The sequence below is a fragment of the Strigops habroptila genome, chromosome 2 (genome assembly GCF_004027225.2).
Source record: "Strigops habroptila isolate Jane chromosome 2, bStrHab1.2.pri, whole genome shotgun sequence".
NCBI classification, from domain to species: Eukaryota; Metazoa; Chordata; class Aves; order Psittaciformes; family Psittacidae; genus Strigops; species Strigops habroptila.
In genome coordinates this window covers 10524994-10551147 of record NC_044278.2, presented here as the reverse complement: position 1 = coordinate 10551147, position 26154 = coordinate 10524994, and the positions used below count along the sequence as shown (strand labels likewise).

The 26154-nt window shown below is 42.3% G+C and overlaps 1 protein-coding gene across 1 annotated transcript in view; it reads left to right on the top strand.

Annotated features, from left to right (window-relative positions):
• The first annotated feature begins 312 nt into the window (after positions 1-312).
• Positions 313-26154, top strand: part of CASR (calcium sensing receptor) — a 74187-nt gene continuing 48345 nt past the window's right edge. Inside the window, exon 1 of the mRNA XM_030471968.1 lies at positions 313-335. The gene's annotated coding sequence lies outside the window, so the exon portion shown is untranslated. The remainder of the gene's footprint in view (positions 336-26154) is intronic.

Sequence of the window (26154 nt, the reverse complement as noted above, 5' to 3'; positions counted from 1 at the left end):
GCAGCGCGGCGCTACCTGCGAGCGCAGCGCGGGGCGGCGCGGAGCGGGACGCGCCCGGGCGGGTCCCCACGGTCGCCGCCACCGCCCGCCCCGCCTTGCGTGGCCCGTGGGAGCGGGCCCGGGTGCCGGAGGCGGCGGGGAGGGCTGGGACGGGGCCCTGGCCGGGGGTTTCTCTCTCCCCCACCCCCTCCTCCCCTCGCCGCCGGTTCCCGTGAGGCTGCAAGTGCCGCCGCGGCAGCTGGGGGGCCGGCGGGCGATGCTGCCGCCGCCCTGCCCAGCGCCGGAGTGAGGGCAGGAGCTGGTGGCGGCAGGAGCAGCCCCGGCGGCGGGACGAGGTGAGCGGGGCGCGGGGCAGGTGGGTGCGGGAGTGGGGCCGGGGCCGGGGAGGGCAGTGCTCCCGCCGGGGACAGCCCCACCGCGCTGGGGGCGCCCGGGGAAGGGACGGGGCGCAGCCTGCGGGGTTTGCATGGGCGGCGGGGAGGGGAGGGGAGAGCCCGCAGTTGCAGCGCCGGAGTCTGGCTTTGGGGGTGCAGACACCCGGAGGAGCAGAGCCCCCGGTGAGGCGGACTGGGGAGCAAGGCGAGGGCGGAGGGGAGCCAGGGGTATTTCAGGCTGAGCCCGGCCGGCGGTGCCAGATGCAGACGTAATTCCACGGAGGGACCCCTCCGCCTCCCCTCCCCAAATCTTGGGCAGGGTGGCTTCTGAAACATGTAGGATCAGGCAAAAGGCGAAGTTTCCGTAGAGCTCTGACTTGTTTTCTCTGGCTGAAGTTATCTAGAAATAATATTGAGGGGAAGGACAGTAATTCATAACAAAACTTTAAAGAGCAACAGGTTGTTTTACTGAAATCACACGCGCTGGGAAAAAAATCACCTCAGGTGGTGCTGATAGAAACCTGCTAATAGCAGTATCATGCAAACCTATTTATAACATAATTAGGAGGTTTGGAAGCTCTTAGCCTACTCAAAACAAATTTCACCATATTTCTGAAGAGAGAATCATATTTTCATATGTTTGGTGGAAACGTTTCCCTTTTTTACTGATGATTTTCCTACTTGAAACGGGTGGTTCATTTTGCACAGCCCTCCTGCTCACTGTCAGGCTCTGCCCCCCCCCCAAACCATCTCTGTGTGTCTTTCTTTGCAGACCTGGTGCAAACCAGAAATAACCCTGGGCTGGATTCAGAGAAGTAGGGGAGGTAACAGGTCAGTAGCCCTACGTCTCCTAGCCATGCCCGGTGCAGTGCTCCTGTTCAGTCATGTATGTGGGGGAGAGCAGCTTTGCAAGCTTTTCCTGATTTTCCCTTTCCAGTAGTGTCCTGTCACAGACAGGACTTTTTTGTCTCCTAAAAAGTCTCCTCGACTCTTTTGTCGAGTTTCATGCAAAGAGGATGTGCTGGGAGGGGCAAGGTCAGGGGTGTATTAGTGAGGCATTGCTACGGCTATTTCCCAGGCAGTGTAGCGTCCCTGAAAGCATTTATGCTAATTGTGGACCTTAACTCCTATTCTTGATTTAGGCTGGCGCTGGGCAGCTGTGGGCTCTTTTCACTTAATGTCCTCCCCTCTTCACCACGCTGCAGGACTAAGCTCTCCTTTCAATGAGAAATGTGAGTTCCAGCCCCGGGGACAGGATCCAGTTCTGTTCCCTGTGCATACACTGGGGTCCCATCATTGATCCCAGTGTTGTGAAGTCTGGATCCAGACATGTCTTCTAGTTGTGAGAGAGAAAAAAAATTAGTGGGATGATTGTTAGGAATATTTTTTGCTGAGCTTTACTGAGTGGTGGTGAAGGGAGCTGATGGCTGTTCAGATGAAACACTGTTTCAATAACTAGCTGACATTTAATGAATGCGTTTGAAGTTCTTGAAAAGTAGATAGTTTTAAAGCAGATTGATTATGGCAGGTTGGTGACGAGAAGGCATCCCAAAGTAATTTCTTTTATTCTGTGACATGATATGGCTGATGTTTGGGGTGATCTGTAAAATTATTAGGGTGATCTCAACTCTATGCCCAAGTGTGTGTCAGTTTCATCACCGTATTTGTCATGAGACTGTCCTACCCATAACCTCTCAAAGAGGCAGGCAATGGAGTGGGTGGCATGCAGGCAAAATTTTGACATCATTCTAAAGTAGCACTAGAGCAATACAGAGAAGGCTGTACAGTTACCTCATGTGCTAAACTTTATGGCTCAATGAAAGAATTCCGATCCCAGGTCTGTCAGTCTGACATCCTTTGCACCATTGTCAATACTTTCTTGATATTGTTAGAATTATCATCTGAAATACAAGCAAAAATGTCAAGTGAAACAGGGGCAGCTTTTCAGTCCACTCCTATTCCACCTGCATGTCGGTTGCAAACTGTTGCATTTAGTGTTGGTTGCAAACAACCTCTTCTGCATAAGTTGATAGAGTTTTTTAGTCACTTATTAACTGCAAGAGCGCGAAATGCTTTACCTGCACTAATTTGTGCCAACGATTGCAAGAACATTATTGACACTCAGGTAGACTGAGGGGGGCGTTGATAGAGTGGTGGTAGCTTTAGTACCAAAATCTTCTCTGCTGATGTATCGGGGATAGTTTTTATTCAGCTGAGAAAGTTAGGATAGATGAACCACTCAGCTTGCAAAATATGAGAGATTGTAATCTCTTCATACACACGTGAAATGCTAGTGAAGGCAACACAATCTGGAGACTTCATTGTAAAGATGATTCCAGAACCTGTTCTGGGCTTGGACACTGACCTCATGCAAACCATTTCCTTTCAGTTTTCCAGTTTCAAAAGCAGGGATAAGGACCATGCCTCACAGGGTCTTGTTAGAAATGTGTTGTTTAGAAACAGGGGTTTATAAAGCGCACTGGAACTTCCATGCAAAAAGCTCTGTATTGTTCTAAGGTATGGTTACCATGTGGGAACACACAAAGCAAAAGGGTGCAGAAGTTTCGGAACCTTTTCCCCTCCATTTTCAGGAGGTTTCAACTCACTGTTGTGGTGCACAGGGTCAGGCAACCACTTCTCTGTTCTGCAGTCTTCAGGTGGACCTTATAACTAGATCCCCTGTACCTGAAACTAGCTTTACTGATCTAAATCCATTTTGGAGTTGGAGGGAAAACTTCATGCTACTGAACTTGATAATTTCTATTTATTAATAGTTTGGGACACATGGAGCTTGCATATTAAACAGTCTCTGCCTGCAGTGCCTGGCACTGGAACAGTCTGCTTGGTGCTGAATACTTTGGTGGACAAGATATTGACCACCTGCATCAATGTCTGAAATGGGTATGGCAGTTAGTGCCTGGGTTCTGATTTTTGGTTGTTGAAAAATGGGGGGGCGGGGCATGAAACGCAGCTGTGACATTGCAGACAGAGATATGCAATATTCTTTTGTGCAGAAAGTCAGGGCCCTAGTGCTGTGTCCTAAGTCTGGAGGTACATTTGAACCATCACACATCAGGACTTGTCAGTGTGCAACTACTTGTGGTTATTGGTGGCACTTTGCATGCTAACAGTGACCATTCCAACACATTGCACAGGGAATGTGAATTTGTGATGCCACATACAAAGAGCAGAAAAAGAAGACGGAGAAAAGAAAGAAGGATGGGGAAGGAAAAAGAGACAGGAGCAAGGGTGGCAGTAATCCTAGCAAAGGAAACATTTTCCAGTAAGCAGTTCTAAATGTGATATACAAAAATAACAACTGAAAGTTTTATTTTACTACACAGAGCCCAAATTCTTCCTTTGATCTCTGTACAAGTTTCCTTTTGGCATCTGTGGGAGATCAGTGGAGAGAGGGGAGTGTGTAGTCTTGAATTTATGATGCAGCCCATGGTCAGCCATGAGATGGAATTCAGTCCTCTCAAAAAATGAATACATAGCCGTGAGTCAACCAGAAAGGTATACTCATGGTCCTAAAATAAATGCTCAAAATCAGTGTGTTCACAGACATCTCACAACCAAAACAGTAGGTAAGTTATCTGAATATTCTGTTCATTGAAGCTAAACTATTGGCATATATTTAAAACAAAAACAACCAAAACAACTCAGTATCCATGCTACTGTCTACAGGAATTCCTTAAACCACTTGATTTGTGTAATAGTTCACACAACTACACTGTTTTTGAGACTTTTACCAGTATTCAGCATCTGCAAACAGTTCTCTCAGCTTAAGAAGTTAAGAGCACAGTAAGTAACTCTAATGACTACCAAAAAATTCTCTGCAACGCTTTCTTAAATTATGGGATCAGATTACTAAATTTTGGTAATTAAACTCACTACTTGAAAATAGCTTTAAAAGCTATGTAACAGATGTAGCAACCTTTCTGAGCAAACCAAATACATAAAAATTCATAGAACTTAAGATGGTTGATTTCATTATTTTTTTCATCTGTTTATCATAAGTAATCCACATATAGGTCTATTCATCTACAGAAGGCTCACTTTAACTGGAAAGAATTTGACGTCTGATGTTTCTGTTTGCCTATTGTGCTATTGCTGTACTTGGACACTTGATATCTTGAATTAAACTGTTGGGAAGCTAGGGGCTTTGGGGTTTTTTACATACATCTTACAAGAAACAGAACATTTAGGAGCAACTATAAATCATCCCTGCTGTAAAAAGCTCTGCATGCTCTCTGCTGTCAGTCAGCAAGTCCTTCCAGCACCATGACACTGCTCAGAGCAGCCTGCTGGGTTTTGCAAGTAGCAGGGCTGCTGACCATTACTTGTCTCCACTTAGGAGGACATCTTATAAACCAGAATAGTGGTTCACAGTATCCTCTTGCAAAACAGAAAGGAGAGCTGGTCCCTGCCATAAAGTGCTGAAGTTGTCTCAGGCAGATTAGGTTAAATAGATGAAAGACAGTTCATGTTTCCATTTCCTGTCATCATCTCCTCAAGGCAGAGTTTAACAGATCTGAGTCCTTTTTCATCTAACCTGTATTTTATGCTTTCTGTTCTCTGTGCTTTATTTTTTTCTTGTAACATTAATCTTTTTGAAAAGTGGATGTTTATTTCCCATTCCTGTTTTTCTACCCTCTGGCTCACAAATGGCCTGGCACCATTTTTTAAGCATTTGCTTGTGAAGTTTCTTTGTTTGAGAACTGCCTGTGCTAAAGGAGCACCACTGAAGACAAGCTGTTGGAGGAACGTAATATTATGGGGAGGTTTCCTCTATCCCCGTTACTCCTGGCTCCTCTAGTACCAACTGGAAACATCAGGAGGGAATGGGAGCAGACTGGCTGTTTCAGTGAATGCACAACAGATCTGTGTCACTTATACCAACTGTTAGTGTCAGAGCGTCCAGCCAACTCAGGAGCTCTCCAGAAGCATCCACTCATGGCTACGGTCCCATGGTCCATTGCGCAAAACTTTCCACAGGGGCAAGGCAAAAAGGGAAGTTGAGGGCTGGTGGTGAGGGGGTTCATCAGTGAATTTACGGATTAGTGACTGAGGTAGCAGCTGGGTTGTTCATCCAATCTTAAATCCTTTTTTAAGAAGTCTGAGCTGATCTAGAGCTTGCAGATGGTTTGGCACCCTCTTCCCAGAAAGGTTCAGGTACCTTTAAAATACACGGTGAGTACCATTTCAGGTGCACAGCAGTATGGCACATAGCCTGCAGCAGCTGTGCTCTATAAGGGCAAGGATCTTTTGCAAGTTCTGTGTCACATCTGCCAGTGCAGTTCTCTGATATACTAGCAAGGCATGGTATAGGCAGGTTTAAATGTCTAGACTAGTGCCTCAGTAGTCAGTGCTTGTGGCAAGGATTGGCTCCTTATTCCCATCTTTTTCCACTTTTCACCTCATTGCTGTCTTTGCCACATGCAGTACATGTTTCTGCTCAGTTCTTTGGTGCCACTTGAAACCAAGTTGTAGGAAGCCATGACTGAATGGGTCCTCATGTAACATACTCAGTCTGCTATGGTAGCTTCTTTCAAGATGACCTATTTAGCTGTATGAGTTTTTAAATATTCCAAACATATCATCATTGGTACTTATTAGGACCTTCTGACGAACCCTGAGCAAGTCAGCTGTCCTGCCACAGTAAGCCCTGCAACAGCAAGGCAGTCTTCAGGTATCTCTCTTTGTTTACGTCTTAGAACATTTTACCTTTAGCCTTTCAGGGGGAATTGAACTAAGCTGTACCCAGTCTACACCAAGCAGGACGCTCTATACCATCAGTGTTGCAGCTGTTCAGATGCCATTCTCTCTACACAAGTGTTTTGTAAGTATTTTGAATTGTGGAGGTAGCTCCTTCCAGGTGACTTTGTACTGGAAAGACAACAGTCTGCTCAAAGGACAACTAATATACAGCACATTGAAGTCCCATGGGTGTTTTATGTCTTCTGCATAGCCATATATTTTGCAAGACTGTCATATTCTTGCACAAATTATAAAATGTCAAACCCTGCTGATGAGTTTCCTCAATTCAGAGGCCTTCAGCCTTGGGAAAATGCACAGATTTATAAACTGAGCTCTAATCCTAAATCTTGTGCTGCCTGTGTTTATTATTTCAGGAAACCTGTTTACAGTCCTTATCTTACCTTAGGGAGGCAACTGCATAATTCTCCTGGTTTGTGTATTAGAGATTGAAGGGGCAGGATACAGTTAGTGAATGACAAATCTGGTTTCTAAACAGCAGAAACAGGTTCCTTCTGTTGTGCCACAATGTCATTTAAATACATTATTCCGTATGATACCCTTGTCCAAAGCATTGTAATAAAGATACAAATATTAATAACAACAGTGGTGTGTGAATGTATATATGAATGAATAAGCATGAATTCTTGATATGATTTAGACTTCTGTCTTTAAAAACACATCAATAGCAGATAATGGTTCTTCTACTTGTCAGGATGCTGTTAGGTTGATTAATTGCAGCAGCTAGCTAAGGTACAATTACTGCTGCTTCCATTTCTCAGGAAGCAGTGTTTGCATAGTTAATGGTTTCTGATGTGCCATGTCCATTTTCATGGACAGTTGCATACGTAAGCCTTTGAAAGTAGCCTCAGTCAGAAAGCTTCACTTAATCTTAAGGAGAAGGCTTTAGCCTCCTTTCTCCACAGTTAGATTAGAGCATGTACTTTGAATATGCTGCCTGGAAGCTTTCAGTTGAGAGCTTGGAGCAGTGTCTCTCTATGGAGTGGTGCAGCACCAGTGTTAATGCACTGGCTTGCAGAGATGAGATCTCAACCCACTAGGCTAGCTGGATGACACTTCTGAGAGTGGAAAAATCTGTGCCTAAAGTGGACGATGAATATCTTAAGAACCTTTAAGGACCTAAGCTTCAGTTCCTCAGTGTTAGTAACTGCAAACCCTTCCTCTTCTGGAGTGTCTGCAATATTTACTGTATTTGTTTCACTCAAGCATCGAAGTCTTGGTCACAGTCACAAGAGCTAGAAGTATTTAATTTTAACTGAAAACTGAGGTTCAAATGAAACCACATGGTACCTAATCACCAAATCCATATATGCATTCTTGCTGAGTTTGTGCTCTGTCCAGGGATGCATCAGTAACTGTGGCTAGAATCTCACACAGGCAGGACCTGCCACCATGTATTGGAAACAGCCAGAATGAAGCAGATTAAGTTTTGGGGAGTTGTTTTGCTGTACTTATTTTCATTGCTTTCACAGACTCTATTTCAGTTTTCATTTGGGGCAATGAAGTACTTCATAAAGGAAGAGCAACAAAAATTGGACACAAGGCTCCTAGTGGGATGGGAGTTCACTACAACCAGAAAAATCTGTATGTACTGGCCACTGTCATAGGCGAACAATATGGAGAGGAGTGCAGTGGTTCTCTGTGGTTGGACTTCCTGTGAGCAGTGACAGAGCTGAAGGTACTCAGCTAGGGGCCTGGATCTAGCCATTTTTCAGTACTTGTCAAACTGGAATTACGCTAGCTGAAGTAGGACATGTTATACCATCAGCACCAGGCGAGGTAGCTGGCAGCACAGTGTGATGAGAAGCCTCGCAGTGGTAGCACTGAAACGAGCAGTAGTGAGGGAGTCTGGAGCAGATGTGGAGATCTCACAAGAGGCGGTGGTGGGTGGGAGCTGAGCACTGTCCTCTCTCTTGCAGACCTGCCTAAGTGAGAAGAGCATCATCCCTTGCGTGGCTGTGGGAGTGAACAGGGTCAGCGAGGTGAAACAAGGGCCTGCAAGGCTGAGCGCTCCTCATTTGTTGTGGCGCTTGTATGAGGATGGTGTGCTTTCCCTATATAATGCTTGGTTCCTTTCTCCCCTCATAAACTATTCCTTGCTTTGTACATCAACGTGTTATTTGTAGAAATAGACTTATTGCCTGTTAATGCCACTGTGTCATAGCACCTAATTTCCGTAATTCTAGGTGAGGACTATTGCTGGTTATAGCTGCATTTGACATTTTTTAAGACCCTTTAGGTTGGTGACAGTGCCTGGCAAATGACACTAAAGATGCTAACGACATCCTGCGAGAAGAGACTATTGATAAAGATTATTATTGAGGAACAGATTATTTTAATGCCATTATATCAAAATAATGTAAATAACTTATTTTGAAATTACTTCTTTTTCCTGAAAGTGTTATACTTTTGCCAGAATATCTTTCCTATAAGCAATGCCATGATATTGTTAGTGTTTGCAATTTTTAGAGTGAAATCTTATTCTAGGAGGTGATTTGTAGTAGTCTCATTTTCTTATTCAGTACTTCTGTTGCCATATTTATCAAGGTGATGGCTGCAGTTACTAAAGACTGAAACAAATCTTGGCACTGTGGTTTATTAACATTGCAAGACCAGCAGAGCTGACACAATGATTTGTATCCTCTCTCTTCATGTGCATTGCGTAGAGAATTACTGACTTGTAATTGAGAATTGTTGACAGTTGTGCCAACAAACTGGGGGTACAGAAAAGTGTAGGTGACACTGAGGGCACAGTTTGTTCTGACGACTTTTTGTTGCTGTTAGCAATTTGCAAACTGGCAGGTAAGACTGAAAGGATGGCCATTAAAAACTATAACATCTTGTAAATTATAAAGAATGTACTTGCATACAACACATGTGGAGAGTTAAGATTTTGGTTTTATAGGCACTTTTTGAAACAGCCCTACATTATATGGCCTTGTTTGAAAGCTGTGCCTGTAGTAAATCAGAGCATGTTGAAATAGCTGTCTCAGAAATAACAAAAGTTGGCTTGATTGAGCCAGGGTTCGAACATACAATTCCAGGCAGTAAAAACAGTTGACAACAGCTTGGCATTCAGATACTGTCTGTCATCCAAAGATCTAAAAGGGCTTTTAAAAATGTCTAATTACAACATAATGGGTTTCCATTTTGTATAAAGGATTATCAAAGTAGAAAAAATGCACTACTATAATTTCAGGTTCAGATTTCAATTGTTGTGTACTTACATTAGTATTATGCTCATGTTTTTGATCTAAATATGAGGTTTAGATGGCCACTTGCATTCACATTTTAAAAGTATCTTATTTCCAGACAAGGATGAAAAGAGAGAATTTTTTTATGAGCATATAAAGCATGTAAAAGCCTGGATATTTTGTTTTTCTCCGGGATTTGTGCTTTCAAATATCTTTTGCTTCTCATAATTTTCTCTGACTTCAGCCTATAGTTGCCACCTAACATATGTCTGTGACAGTTACACTAATATTATGCCACCTTCTTCAGAAGCAAAGCAACCACAAAAATTATTCAGGGAACATTACAGGAACAATAACTAGGAAATCATAATTCTTAGTTAAGCATGTAACACGGCAGTGCTGGCGTGCACCTAACAATGTACATTTCCTCCTAAATGAAGGATTTTAGGTGAGCAAGAGTTCACATCCTGCTGGAAAAAGGGATTATGAGATATATACCTCTTAATTAAGGGAATACAGTTTCACTGATACAGTGGGATTAGATAACTCGCAGGTCTCATTTTTTCCTTTGTATACTGTGGACTCATAGAAATTTAAGATGAACACAGTGATAAAGAGATCTCTCTGCTTTGCCTCTATACTTTGCCCAGTTTAAATCTAATCTATTAATTTTATGGCATTGTTTCATCCAAAAAGTTCACAGAGTACAGTTTTTCTCTTTCCTTAGTACATGCCAGCCCCCTTGATGTTTCTTGTAGGTGGGGACAATACCTGTGGCAACTAAAGTTCACCTTCTCTCAGTGGCCCTTAGCCATCAAACCCCGTGCTGGAACCGCAGAAAAGTGGGTGGTATACACAGTGGTCATGTAGCTATAGGGTGGCATGCAGGGCTGGGGCTGGTTTCACTGTTTGTTACTTGATTTGGGCAACTACAAAGATGGCATAAAGCTATTTTTATTTCACCTTCTCTGGACTTACGCCAAGAAAGAATCTAGGCATGACTTGTACAGCAACATTTACTTATGTGTAATTGTTCATTGAAGCACATAGTCCCTTCTCAGTCAAATGTTTATGCTATGGGTTGTAACAGATGCCTAGATTCATTGCTTGCTGCTATCTTCATTTTTTATTAATAAAGTAATAAAATCTTTATTTGCATGGGCTGTGTAAAACTGAAAGAGGCAAAAAATAAATCCCTTTTCCACTGCTTATTTAGTTTGTAAAGCCCACTGCAGTCCTGTTTAACACAGTGTGTGTTAATAAGTGCAACTTAAATGATTTAGAGTAATAATTACATATAAAAATGTACAGATGTCCTCACTTTGAACAAAATCCATAACTGTAATAAAGTGGCAAACCTTATCCCAACCTTTGCTCACTATACCTCTATTTTTCCTAAATGCTTGAAGAAACAGAAAGGATCTTGTGGTTCCTTTGCAGATTGCTAACTGAACTGCCCTTCTTACACTATCTTCTTGGGCCACTTCTTCAGACATATTCTACATGTTCCAAGACTCTACATTGATACATATAAAATTACAATAACAGCTGCCTGACATGATATTATGCTAGGAATATACTGCATAAGTGTGTAAATAAACATTGTACGATAATGCGCATCTCAGCTAGTTGAAAAATCAAAAGGTCATTATCATTTATTCTATACTGTGATGAAAAATGAAAAAATGATTGAATAGAGCAGTACAAATTTGAGCTCATGTTGTGGAGCTGAGCCAGTTAATTCTTCAGCTCAGTTCTTGTTCATTTGCCACCATGACTGAAGTTATTTCAGCTTATTTAAACAAAATAGCTATGATTTGAGGAAAAGCTCCTGCTCCCTGGTTACAGAATGATTTAATCATGCATAAGTAATCAGATAGTTACAAATTGAATATAGATAAAATTGATGGGTTCTGAAATTTGAATTAACTTTGCACAGCTTTTAATGTTGAGAAATTTCTATCAGGAATTAATTTCCTTTGCAGTTCTTTGTGTATTGTTTGCTATTCCATAGTCTTAACTTGTTAGTTTAGAAATTAGAAAGCATGTATGTAACTACTGGATCCTTTTAAGGTCATCTGATATCAAGAGAAAGAAGCTTTCTCAAATGTTATTTGTCTGAACAACTCTCCTGCACCTTTGTTCAAAGCTGTGTCCTCTTTTAGAGCACATCCAGGCTTCTGGTACTGTGCATTTTTTGCACACCGAACCAGGATTTCCTCTTGTCACACCTTCCCCATGTTGCTAAGATTGAATGAGTCCTCTTGCTGCGTGGTCTGACCAGTGGAAGAGCATGTTTGAAGGCTGGTGCTCTGCAGGTGAAAGATATGTTCTTCGGCCTAATTTAAAAGCCCTGCCTCCAAGCCCTGACCGGGAGTCTGAGCTGTCTAGAGTGCAGGTACATTCACAAACAAAACAGCAGGTTCTTACAGTTCTGTGTGACTAGGGAAGAGTCTGAGAATGTTTTGGATCATACAGCTTTAGAGGAGAAATGAGGGTAGGATTTGACAGAGAAAGTGAAATGATGTAAATCAAATCACGGAAGAGTATAAAAGTTGTATTGGGAAAGTTGTTGGTTTTTCTTCAAACACACAATACAGTTTTGGGTCAAAAAGAGGAAGACCCATTTTATGGTTGAATGATCATAACCTAATGTGCAGGTGGGTCACTTGCTATGTAGGATGGCCCAATTCTAGCTTTTCAGCCAGATCAAGGCCAAGTAGATCTAGTTGGACTCCAGAAGGTGTGTGTCGTGGAAAAGCGCCCATCTCACCAATGGCACTGGCCTCACTGAGCAACGTTTCTGACATTTTTAGCTTAAAACTGGGAAAGTTCTTGCAGTTCTTCTGATGTGGAATGGAAAAAATGACCTAAGTTCTCTCAGCATTCGCTGCATGGGGGAGCTTTTTTTGACATAGCTTCATTATAGGGGTGGCTGGCACGTGCTTTTGAAACTCCGAGTGACACCTACATAGTAAACAAGTACTCCTTAGGTGTAAACCAAACTCCTGATGCTTTTCAGCACCACTTAGGTTCCCAAGAGTCAGATTTCTAATCGATACCTGAATATAAGATTAGTAGCCTACTGAGCTTTCCCAATGTCCCTAATCACCTAGCTCTTTCTAGGCTTCAGTTCCCAAGTCTGAGGACCCAAATGTGGAGTATCCATTGAAATGGCAAGTTACAGTGGTATGTCATTAAACCGTAGTCCAATATGTTTTCTCTTGCTAAATCTCCACTTCTTACTTTCAGTTGTTAATTTCTTCATTTCCTATTTTTATCAATCATTGTAGCTGTCTTTATTCAGAAATTTGTTTTGCTGGAGGTATATCAGAAATAGGTCTCCATTTATAGGCATATATATTTTTAGGCCTATATAAGGCACTCTGGCTTAGGGAAAGCTGAACTAACTACAATGATTCATCCATTTCAACATATGTCAAATGCATTAACAGCAAATGGTGCTTAAACAGCTGCCTGCCTCAAGGCCTGAACTTTTTAAGGTGATGGAGCTGTGTAAACCATGCTGGATTGGAACCTGTGTTCCAATTGCAAATGAGACATCATTTTTTCCCCCTAAAACCTGTGTTGTTTTAAAGCTGCAGGTAAAGACTACTTTGCTTATTTTTACCGGGCTGACATGATACAAACTTTATTCAACATGGCCATATCCCAGAAGACAGCATAGCTGATAGTTTGATTAGCAAGGCCAAAGCCAGGAAGAACAGGCTGGCAGACAGAAACACACTGCTGGATTTATGTTACTCTAAATACATAAATATATTAAAGACCTGAATATAAATGAATGCTTATAAATTCAGAAATATTAATCACCCAAATATACAAATAAGAACAGTGGTGGTGTCTGGTTCATAGTTCTTGATAGAAGATATGGTGACAAACACACATGGAAAGGACAATTAAGTTAAAAATGGCTCACCTTTGAAGAAGGAAAAGGAGCAACTGAACTTTATGGATTTCAGCAGTGTTCCTCTTTTTTTTGTCTCCTAACTACAGTTTGAGCATTGTCTCTTCCTGATGGTCTTCATGGATGCACAATAATGTGTTTGGGGACACTTACCCAGCTCTGTCCTTCAGACAGGATAGATACAGAAAATCAGTATAGGTTTTCAAAAGCACTCTGCATATGTATGTCAGTCAGTGGAAAATTTAAGCAGCAGAGAGAATTTATGGGCCTAAGAATATAGCAGGCTTGGAAAAATGCTTCTTTTTAAAGAAAGTAGTGATGAATAGTCATAACAGTAAGAATATTCATTGCTAATGATGGCACGTATTGGTAGAAAGATGAAGTCCCTTAAGCCTCGATGCTTGAACAACTTGCAACTAGTGGAGAAGAAGGTGGGACTTGAGGTGGGAGGTTCATTATCCCAGCTTAGCATATTTTGTTCTGAAATACCCAGCGAGGATTTCTGCTGGAGAGAGAACCCGGGCAGGTTCTGCAGAGGTGTGGATCTTTTTTTTTCCTGTCTGTAAATAGATGTTGGTGCTTTTACTGGAATGCTGATAATCAGAATAACTGTTAAAATATTCCCACCTTACTAAGCTCTCTCTAAAAGAAATGATAGAAATCTTCTTTTGTCTCTCCAGAAAGCCCTTTGCAGGCTTCCTCTAAACTCTGAAGACACTTATTGTTCCTTGATATTGATGTGCCAGACAGAGCTATTAATGCTGAGCCTCCAGACACAGAAATTGAATTTACAGGCTCAATATTTTAAGGCTTCAAAGAGCTGAAGGGGTGGAGAGATGCTGGCATGAAATAGTACACTTTTCCTGATTTCACTTTTGGGAAATCAAATAAACATTTGCAAATAAAATAATGAAAGCATTTTTCTAAAATTAGGTGTATAAGCATTAGCTGTTCATTATATTCTCCCATTTGCAAATTACAGTAAGGAGACATTTATCTTCCAAGACTGTGGTAGCAAGGCTTAATTTAATGTTCGTTAGGAAGTCTTGGATCCTTGGAGAGAAGCTGTAAGAGGATATGCAGTATCAGTATCATAATTTTATATATAATAATATTCTGTTCTTTTCTTTTGCTGAGGAACAATGATTCAGTCTCAACATCCTCCATCGTCCACAGAAGAGGTCAAAGCTAATTGTTGTCTCTATTTACTGGTCAGGGAAGCAGAGATTCCTTTTGCTGCATTCAGCATAATAAGTAAATGAAGCTGTCAAGAAGTAAGGCATATCCAGTGAACACTTGAAATCTTACTGATGTAGTTGTTTACAGGAGTACCTACTACCACTGTTTTCTTAGCAATGTTTTTGTTGCAAATGGGTTGAGCTCAGAAAGAGGTTGCAAATGCTAATGTTAGTTTTGTGCTCTCCTTGATTCCTTGCAGAAGGACCATAGAGGGGGTGATTTGTTTGATTTGAAATGGTTTCCTTCAGCTTTGCAAATAGTAAGAGACAAGAATACGGTGTCTTCTGAAGGTTTAGGAGCAGCCTGCCTGGGTATTTTATCATTTGAAAAGCTGATTGTGCTGAGGCTTTAGCAAGGAACTCAGTGTTATCAAGTAAAACAACAAACAAACAAAAGGGTTGAACAATTTGATTAAAATTTGCTGCTCCCAGTCTAAATGTTTGTTGTCTTGACTTTTTCACTGCCTATGTGGTATTTGCATAGAGTTTTCTAGTTTACAGAAATCCAGATTAGCTCAAGTGTATTTCTGTGGTACACCTTAGGTCTGTCTTTTCATTAGTGGGAAGGTAAATAATATGACCATTTTTTTCCACTGATAGATTAATTTTAAGAGTGTTCACTTTGTATTGTATTAGCTCTTTTAGCTGTCTGAAGATCTGGTAGACTTGGGCTTACCAAGGGTGCATTCTGAGTACTGAATCTGTACAGTCAAAAAGAGGAGAAAACAGGATATCACTTTAGCGAGAAGCCTCAGGAGGATTTGAGAATGAGTTTTCAGGTGCAGTGTTTGTACTTCCCCTTGTAAGTATGGGCAGCTCTCATAAAAGTGAGGTATCAATGAAATGACCTCTTGCTCATCTATATTTATTCTCCTTTCGAGGTTTGCTCTTTGCTCTATTCAGTTTGTAAGTCAAAACAAAGTATCACACCATTGCTAACACTGCAGGTTTTAGCCTGCTATCTGAACATCAACCCAGGCTTGTTCTGCTTCACTGCAGTAGCACCCACAGGAAAAGGACTCTGGATCTGGAACTTATCAGTGTTTTTTGTTTATGCTTGAGACAAGTGTACATGTGACCTAGACTTCAACTTTTACTGTGCTGACACTATAGGAAACACTTCGCTTGTCAGTAAGTTGATATGTCAACACCAGAAGGAGTTACAAGAGTTACAACTAGTGGCTACTTTTTTGGCTATTTTTCTGGTCATTTTTTTAGATACTGTAAGAGGACTGCCTAAACAACTGAAACTTGACAGCTCTGCTCAGGGAGTTAATGCCTCTACAACCAAAGTTCAGATAATCTCCAGCAGAACTCAGTGTCACATCCTTCTTATTTTATGTCAGTGACACATCTGTAGCGCATTCTATACATATGTTGGCTTTCCCTATGCCCCGAGCTTGTGTTATCCCCTGAGGAGCTTGCAGTAAAACTGTCATGCGACATACAATGTCACATATACCTTTCCTTTACCCAAATACTATGCATGTCTTTTGCCCCACATTTACTGAGAAGAAAGAAGCCTCTTCGAGTCATGCAGTGATCGCATCCCCTGAAGAAATATGTCTTATTTTTTAAGATCTTGTAAATCTATCAAATCTCTGGGTTTAAGTTTGTTATTTACATCTCTCTGTGCAAGTCTAGAGAGATAAGAAGAGAAAACAGTGAGTTAGCTGCTCTTGGGATTCTCGCCAGTCTTGGTGGGATGGAAAATTCCTTCCTAATTCCATATCTGACTTTAAATTTGACCCTCAGCATGTGAGCAAGATAGACCAACACACACGCTTCAGGAAAAGAAAAAAGATCCTTTGTGTTCTAGCAGGACACTGGTGCAACTTTTTCAGGGTCCCAGTCTAGCTGCTGCCAATCAGTGAAACTTTGTCTTCCCTCCAGCATCCTAGAGCCTGCGGGTAAATTGGGCATCAGAAAAGGGAACTGTCCTCTCCCTCCTGCAGGCTGTCAGCAGAAGCCTGGAAACATGAGATTTTGTTGTAGAGTTCATCTCAATACAGAGCTACCAGAAAGATGGGTATGTTGAGCACAAAGCAGAAAACCACTGGTCCCCAGGGAGAGTTGTGGTTTTGTATATTCCAACATTAGTGACCATTTATACATCAAAACTGTCATCTTTACTGCTAGCTTTGTGTTCTCCATTTTTAACAAACAGTTTCAGTTTACTATCTAGAAGACTGATTAAACAATATTGAATAGGTTCAGAATGAGATTGATCTCTCTGGGTGATGTCTTTAGAAATTACTCCACTTATCGATATCATGCCTTTAACAAAATTTTTGAGCTCTATCCATAAACTAGTTTTGAATCTCCCTATTAATGGCACTTTTTACATTTGTACAGTCATATGCCTTGAAGAAGGCCATGTTTTACCCTATACAGTTGCCTGTATCAAGTCAGCTTCCTATAAAAAGAACAGTGGGGTTTTCTGACAACATGGTGCATATTAATTGTATTTTATCCTCGTTGATGTTTAGAAAGAATGCTGTCTTAACTCATTTCCTCATTGTATCCATATTGGTGTTGGGGTACGGTGTCTCTAATTTCCTAGGCCTTCCTTCTTTAGTAGTTATTTAATACCTAGATACACTTGCAGTTCTCTGACCCTTTGGAATTTTCCCATTTTTCCATGAGTTGTTCAGTATCAACACTAGTGGTTCGGAGAACTCCTCTTTGAGTTTATGTAAGACTCCAGGCCTGTTGATTTGAAAACATTTAATTTTAGCAGACCTCGTCTCACATCTCCTTTTATTACCTACAGTGAATTTTGTTGTGCTGACGTAATATGGGATGATACATTCTCCAGCTTCATTCCAAGGACAAAACAATGTGCGAAGGACAAAATGTTTACTGGATATTTCCGCCTTTTTTGGATTGTCAGTTGCAGTTTTATCACCCGCATCCAGCAATGGGCTCACGGCCAGGCTCAAGCACACTGATACTTACAAAAATACCTTTTTTGTCTCTTTACCTCTGTTAACTATTAGTACTTCCTTGATTTTATTAACTGCCTTCATAAGTTCCCTGGATATCGTATCTTAAAATGGATATTAACTTTTACTTTACTCTTTCTTCCATGCTACAAATAAGTGATTTTTAGTATGTTTTATTGCCATTTTTTTTCCCCAGACAGCTTCTGGTTTAGTATAAATATTTTTGTGCTTGTAAGTGCTTATTTGGCCTGTGATTGGGTAAGCTTAACACTTCAGTTTACATTTCCCATTTGATTTTACACTACCAGTCAATTGAGTTGATTATTGTTCTAAACTTTTAAAGTTTGGCCTGTTGAAAGTTCCAAGCCTACACTGTGGAACCAGTCCCCTCTTACTGGTCGATGACACGTTCTGCTTGCATATTGTAATTGTAACTACATCACCTTGGTACCTAGGAAATTGCTAGGTTCAAGACAAGCACTTGAAACTTCTAGTCCATCATAAACAAGTTGGTGGCTGAGCTTTTTCCTTCACTGGGAAAATTCTATGTTACCAGTAGAACCCAGGGAAACTTGACCATCATTTTGTTGCTGGCCACTTGACAGGTATGGCAAAGCACATTCCCTATGACCCAGTTTATTTTAACCTGGATACAGACTATTTCAAGTTAGCAAAGGAATTATAAGAAGTGGGCAGGAAATGTGAGCAAAAAGTCATTAAGAGCAATTCTGATGAGATTCCCAAAGGAAGCATGAGGGGTTGCCTGAAAATCCTTGATTTTTTTTTTTCCCTTTTGCTGGCTGCTCACACTTGCTCCATGCTGTTTGCCGCCCCTGTTGTTGTGCTAGTGGAAACGTTTGTAGAGCTGTGCTGTAAATAAGAGCACCAAAATCCAATCAGATTTTGTAAATGTAACCAATGAAGACGTGTTCTGATTTATAGCAGCGTTCCCTGGAAGTTTTATCAGACAAATATCTATTCTTGGAAGTTTTAATACCAGACTGAATAAAGCACAGGACAGTATATTTTGTCCCTGTCCCCAAAGCAGAGAGCTAAGCTGGATATAGGTTATTCTTTACATTGCGGCACAGTGGGTCAGTGCAACCCCCAGTATCAATACAGGCTGGGGGATGACGGCATTGAGAGCCCTGAGGAGAAGGGCTTGGGGATACTGGTGGATGAAGAGCTGGACATGAGCTCGGAGTGTGCGCTCGCAGCCCAGCGTATTGTGGGCTGCATCCAGAGGAGCATGGCCAGCAGGTGAAGGGAGGCGATCCTGCCCCTCTGCTCTGCTCTAGTGAGACCCCACCTGGAGCACTGTGTCCAGCTCTGGAGTCCTCAGTACAGGAAAGACATGGACCTGTTGGAGATGGTCCAGAGGAGGCCACAGAAATTATGAGAGGGCTGGAGCACCTCTCCTGTGAGGAAAGGCTGAGAGAGTTGGGCTTGTTCAGCCTGGAGAAGAGGAGACTCCGGGGAGATCTTACTGCAGCCTTTCAGTTCTTAAAAGGGTGAGAAATAAGAAAGATGAGGAGAGACTTTTTAGTAGGGCCTCTTGTGACAGGGTGAGGTGTGATGATTTTAAACTAAAAGAGGGAGATTCAGGCTGGATGTGAGGAAAAATTCTTTACACTGAGGGTGGTGAAACGCTGGCACAGGTTGCCCAGAGAGGTGGTAGATGCAGGATCCCTGGAGACATTCAAGGCCAGGCTGGATGTGGTTCTGGGCAGCCTGATCTAGTTGAAGTTGTCCCTACTCACTGCAGGGGGTTGGACTAGATGAGCTTTGAGGGTCCCTTCCAACCTGAACTATTCTGTGATTCTAAGTATAGCTGACATGCTCACTTCTGTAACTTCAGTGCTGTATGAGCAGCCTTGGCTGCAACTTAAGGAGGCTTTACTCTGAGATATTATAGGGCTCCCCCTTAGAGAGAAAAGGGAGAAAAAAGTCAAGTTAAATAACTGGGGTCTTGTTGGAGATGAGGAAAGCACGTGAATAAAGGACCATCAGAAAGGAAGGCTGTCCTTTCCGCTATAAGTACAGTTTGGTTTTATCTTTTGGTGAAGGGGAGACTGGTTCAGCTGCTGGTCTTGCACTCATGTCGTTGCTAGAGAACAGCAATACTAGCCCTAAATGAAGAGGCTCCTCACCTTTTGACGTTTAAAAATGGACTGTCTTGCCTCCCTGCAGTTCTTTTTCTGACATCTCCCGAGGACAGAGGAAGCCTTTCTTTGGGGGTTTATAGGCTGCAGGAAAAATTACAGGAGTAGCTCAGGAGAGGGCAGGATTTTTTTCTTTCAGTAGGGTGCAAAATTCCTCCCAGGAGAGGGGGAAGTATGGCTAAGAAATGGTGGATGAACATTTGGTTAATGTCACAAGCACCTTCCATTCCTGCACCTGCAATAGTGACTCTCATCACTCATCTTTTCTCCCTTTTGCCTTTCCCTTCCACGTAGAAAACAAAAGAACCCATTAACTATGCCCCTGAGAACCATGTAGGGATGGAGCGAAGCCCTGTGGACAGGGGGCTGACTCACATGGAGAGCGTTACTGGAGGTGAAACACATGTCCAGGTCTGGCCCTCTCTGGTGTTCTTTCATTTGCCACATTAATCCTGACAGCAGCACAAGCAGTCAGCATAATGCCCCATTATAAACAAATATACACATGAAATATCTAGTCAAGGTAGAACGTGTGGGTTTGTTGGGGTTTTTTTGGGGGGTTGGTGGTGTTTTTTTCCTGTTCTTTTCTTTTTCCACTTGCTTAAATAAGCAGAGCAGAGCTGGTTTTTTATCACGCTCCTGCTCCTGCATTTTTCCAACCCAATTAGGCCATTACCAGGGCTAAATGAGGCATGGAGCCTCCAAAAGTCACACCGTCGTCCCGGAGATGAAACACGTATCGCTGCAGAGTTGGCAGGCAGGCGAAGTGCTGGGGCTCACCGGAGTGTGACCCCACGTGTTTTTCTGTTCCAGAAAGATCACCTTCAGAGTGGAGCAGGGGGAAGCCAATGCAAACATATTGATTTTCACAGTGCTGTTTTAATGAGGGGTTGCCACACCACGGACAGTTAAGGCGGCTGCATGTCTTAGGGATGCACGGAGGAAGTGGGTTGCCACAGTGTCTTGTGAAAATGGCCAAAAGGGCTGTGAAGACTATGAAAGCCTTCATGTATCTTCCAGTGGTTCTGATGGTAGCTTTTTCCTTGCTGGTCCAGGGCTCCCTCCCTGCTGCAGCCTGCCCCAGCTCTGCAGTGCTCCCAGGCAATCTGGCTCTGCTGGCGGACAGCCGGTACTCCAGTGGCCAGGCTCTCTTTCCAGCTGAGGGCCTTCAAGTCATTCGTAGCTTGCGTAATAAAGCAGGGCACTCCTCAGCTCTTTCCATGACACAAATACCAGGTTTGCTTCTATTCCCAAGCTGTTGGGAACTCTGTGCTGGATACAGAAATGATCCAGAGGAGGGGGTCATCTGTCCTGCCCTGAAGCTCTGGTAGCCCTCACCAATCATTCTTAAATTATGAAGTGGAAAAATGATGTTGGAAGTTTCTAACACAAGGGGGAAAAAAACCAGACTTCATGTAGAAAGACAGAGAGCACAAAGCCTAGCAATTAGACTCATCAAAGACAAGCCTTCTTTACTTCAGAGAGGAGCTCTGCCAGGAAGAATGGCAATTTTCTGACACATACTGTTTCAAGCAGATAAGATTTTGTATGCTGAAAGAAAATGAGCATGTGCACTTTTATGAATTTCATTTTTGTACAATGAAAATAATGGCTGAAGTCCTTTGCTCTGAAAACAGGTTATGTTAGAAGCTGCATAGCTTTCCTTGTCCTTATCTTCATGTCAGTTCTGCTGTCCTTTCTTACACTGAGCAATACCTTAGTTACCAGCTAAATCATATGAAACCTCTTGCAGAATATGGTAGCAGAATCAGATGCATTACTTAATTCACCAGCTAAGTAAATCTGGAAGTGAGAAAGATACAATTCCTACCATTTTACTGTGGATTAAAAGTGTATTAATAGATCCGTTGAGATAAACATAGCCAAATGAAGCCCACACTTAAGCATTATTTGACATCCTTGTCTCTAAATTGGAGAGACATCAATTTGATAGATGGACCACTGGGTGGATAAAAAACTGGCTCAATGGCCGCACGCAAAGAGTAGTGGTAAATGGCTCGATGTCCAGTTGGAAACCTGTAACGAGTGGTGTCCCTCAGGGATCGGTGTTGGGACCGGTCCTGTTCAACATCTTTGTCGGCGACATGGACAGTGGGATTGAGTGCGCCCTCAGCAAGTTTGCTGATGACACCAAGCTGTGTGGTTCGGTTGATATGCTGGAGGGAAGGGATGCCATCCAGAGGGACTATGACACGGTTGTGAGGTGGGCCGATGCCAACCTTATGAAGTTTAACCAAGCCAAGTGTAAGGTCCTACACCTGGGTTGGGGCAATCCCAGGCACTGCTACAGGTTGGGCAGAGAAGAGATTCAGAGCAGCCCTGCAGAAAAGGACTTGGGGGTGTTGGTTGACAAGAAGCTTAACATGAGCCGGCAGTGTGCGCTCGCAGCCCAGAAAGCCAACCGTATCCTGGGCTGCATCAAAAAAAGCATGACCAGCAGGTCGAAGGAGGTGATCCTGCCCCTCTACTCTGCTCTCGAGAGACCTCACTTGGAGTACTGCGTACAGTTCTGGTGTCCTCAACATAAAAAGGACATGGAGCTGTTGGAGCGAGTCCAGAGGAGGGCCACGAGGATGATAAGAGGGCTGGAGCACCTCCCCTATGAAGACAGGCTGAGAGAGTTGGGGCTGTTCAGCCTGGAGAAGAGAAGGCTGCATGGAGACCTCATAGCAGCCTTCCAGTATCTGAAGGGGGTCTACAAGGATGCTGGGGAGGGACTCTTCCTTAGGGACTGCAGTGGTAAGACACGGGGTAATGGGTTCAAACTTAAACAGGGGAAGTTTAGATTAGATATAAGGAAGAAGTTCTTTACAGTGAGGGTGGTGAAGCACTGGAATGGGTTGCCCAGGGAGGTTGTGGATGCTCCATCCCTGGCGGTGTTCAAGGCCAGGTTGGACAGAGCCTTGGACCACGTGGTTTAGGGCAAAGTGTCCCTGCCCATGGCAGGGGGGTTGGAACTAGATGATCTTAAGGTCCTTTCCAACCCTTACGATTCTATGATTCTATGATTCTATGTTCTTCTGGATCTAGCTGCAGCAGTTTGAGGACTTATTCTTACATCAGCATGGTCTTCACCTGGGCAGTCTCCCCAGCAAGAACTATGCTCCTGATCTGCTTCAGTGTCAAATTCTAGCTAATTTTGTAAATTGTATCCTCAAAGCAGTTTGAGCTAAACTGCCAGAATTTGCAGGGAAAAGCTAAGGTGAAGGCTTAAGATCTATTTTGATGACTCTTTTGAGCTCCAGATGACCTCCAATAGTGAGTGGTACAATAAATAATCGCAGGCGAGATAGAGATATTTTATGTGATAGTGCCAGCTGAGCAGAGTGACAGGGAATTTCCAATAGGAGAATATCACTCAGCGATATTAATCAACTGCTAACTAGTGGAGCTAGAAATATTCCTTTTAAGACACTAATGCTATAATTGTCTAGCACATTCAACATTTTTGAAACTGGTATCACTGGGTACTTCTGGAGGCAGTTTCTTACATCAGATGGACTGCTGAGTCTGGATGGCAATTTCCATAATCCTCCTATGTTACAGGGCAGAAAACATGCCTCTGTAGGGTTCAAGATGAATCCTCTAAAGAATCTAAATGGGATTATTGAAAGCAAGTTTACGCTTGTCCTCCCCATCTGTTACAGATGAGGATGGAAAGTTTGCTTCATACAAACTTGCAAATAATACAGTGCATCCCCAAGAAGGGCAGGTGGAGAAATAGGGGAAAGCTGCTTTGGTATTGCTACTTGCCAGTACTGGTGGTGTGTCATGGGTCTGTGGAATCATCTTACTGACATCTTCAGTAGGGAAGTGCAGCCCCACAGGCCCAGCCAGCATTTCTCAGGTGAATAATGTAAATAGTCATAACTGATAAATAAGTCCTTGCATATCACATTGATCTTCCAGTGCATTGCACAGGCAGATAAGGGTCACTGTTCCTGTTCAGGGGCCAGTGTATAGCGTACAGTATTGTTTTCCACCCCGTGCTCCATCCCCCATGAGACATGCTAATGCAAGCCACCTCTGCAAGGAAGAGTCAGCAAAACCTGCCTTCTCTCACCATAGGACTAGAGTGGGACATGTGCCTGTTCAGGCCAGTTACTCACCTCCCCTCACAGATGCATTTCTACACTTGATTTTCTTCTCTGCCTTCCACTGGTATGTTTAGTGATTTTATGGGTTCAGCAGAACTTCTATCCTTGCTAGCGTCCAACGTTTCTAGTGAGCTTACAGAGATTCCCTTTACATTGAACCTATTTTCCTTTTTTGGAACCCTACTCACTCCTGCCTTCTTTAACAGAAAGAGGTTACGCATAGTACACAGGCAAAAGAAATACAAAAATAGGAAAGAGTGTTTGGGTATTAGAATGAAAGAAGGGGAGGGAGGAAAGCTGGAGAAGGAATAATAACTATGCCGTTCAGAAAATCATAGAGAAAATAAGCAATGGAAAAATAGGAAGCAAAGACATCCTGGGACAGTACAGAACTAGAAATGTAAGGGAAAGGGTAGAGAAAAAGATCACAAAAGATTCATAAAGACTTATTAATAAATCATGCTGGACTTAATGTAAAAATAAACCATCCAACACAAAGAAAGTGTTTATTTGTTTTTAATAATAGCATAAATGAGAATGGAACAGCCAGCCAGGGGCTACTTTAGTCTCTGATTCAGCAAACCGCTAAAGTACTTGCTAAGCTTTTAGAATCTACTAAATTTCATTAAAGTCAAGTCTCACTAAAGCTAAGCGCATACTTTAGTGTTTTTTCTGAATTAGATTTATGTTGAAATTGGCTCGGAATTACAGTTGTCCTTATTGTTTGGTTCACTGAGGATTCTGCAGGGGGAAAAAAGGGATCTAATAAAACATTTTCTTCAGACACAGAGGTTTTAAAAAAAATCAAGTAAAATTAAAGGAAATTATGAAGCAAATTATGGTGTTCCCTTGTAAGCAATTTGACAAAGTTGAATTGGAAAAAAGTTCAACTCTCAAATCTGTATATTTTTTTTTTGCTAGAGAAATGCCTGAATCAACCTTGATTCAGCTGATTCTCAGCTTGACATCCATTGACATGGATGAAGCATAGTTGCAATACATTTCTGAACTTCTTTCTGGACACTATTACAAGTTGGGAAACCAAGCCCCAGATAAATAAAGTGGCACAAGGCTGCCGAGCCAGGCAGAAGAAAGAAGCAGGTATCATGTCAAGGATCTTTTTCCATGTCAGCTCTGGTAGAACATGACTTTCAACAAGACCATACCGAGTGGTTATCAGAAATCTGTTCTCCTAGTTTATTTAAAAGCTGCACTTTACAAGCAGATTGACTTTTCTAGTGGCTTGCACCTAATACTAATGCATGACAGAAGGTTTTGGAAAGAAGAATTTTGCTGATATAAACCAGATTCTTCTTCTCATGTTTATTTACATGATCTGACCTTATTTGCTCCTGCTCTTTTCTAAAAGAATGATCAAAAGCTGGTTTGATTAATGCAGAGAAATACAGAAAGTTAATTATGCTTTTCCTTATTCTAGTGTTCTTACTCTGTCATCTCATGTTCCCCGATCTTTTGGTTCCCTAATCAGTAGATCTTACCCTGGCCAGTCAGAAAGTGTGACATCTCTTTTGAATAACACTGCACTAAATTGTGTGATTTTAATTACTTATAAACAGCTGTCTGCTTTGGCATCTCCTGAACCACTTTTCCATTCTTTCCTGCCTTACAGTGTAGCACAGAAAGAAAACAGTTCAAAATGGCTTTATCCTGGTGACCAGTCTTTCTAACCTCTTATGTTCTAAACATACGAGACAAAAATTAAAGACAGATGTAGGTATAGAGCATCCGGGAGGTGATAACAGGGGTAGTTCCTTCTTATTCTTTCCAGCACACACTAGAGCAGCGCAGTTTCATAAATTATGTTCTTGGATTGACATTTATTGGTGTTAAAGAATTGAGCTGAAGCCTTTTTTCATTTGCTTTTAGAGAAGCGCATCTTAGAAAAAAATGCCCTGATGCAAAAGCCCCTAACACAACCATGTTGTCTTATGGGCATGCCTAGCAAGGGAGAAGGACTATTCTAGGGGGGATTGAGCCCTCTTGTCAACTCCAGAGATGTTTCTGGTGAGAAAGGAAGAAGATAGACCAGGAGCTGGGAAAGATGGAGAAACTTCCCAGTTACATATGCAGGATTGTTCTGTAGAGCAGTGGTGGACTTTACTTCTGAGGGCTGTGAACACAACACCCATTAACACTTCTGTATCCCCAGAAAAGCTATTAATCCTGCAAATTAGAAATTAAGAGCAATTTGGTTGGGTGACACTTGCTGGCAAAACTTCTTCATTGGATGTAGGAGGAAAGGTTTGCTTGAGATGCAGGAATGTATATATAATATGCAGGAATGTAAGGTACTTTGGAAGGCACACAGGTTGAATGCCTGGTTGTTTCACCTGCAGGCAAAAGTTTGAACTACCCCAATTTTGCAAACAACATCCGAGTGCCATATGCACCATCCC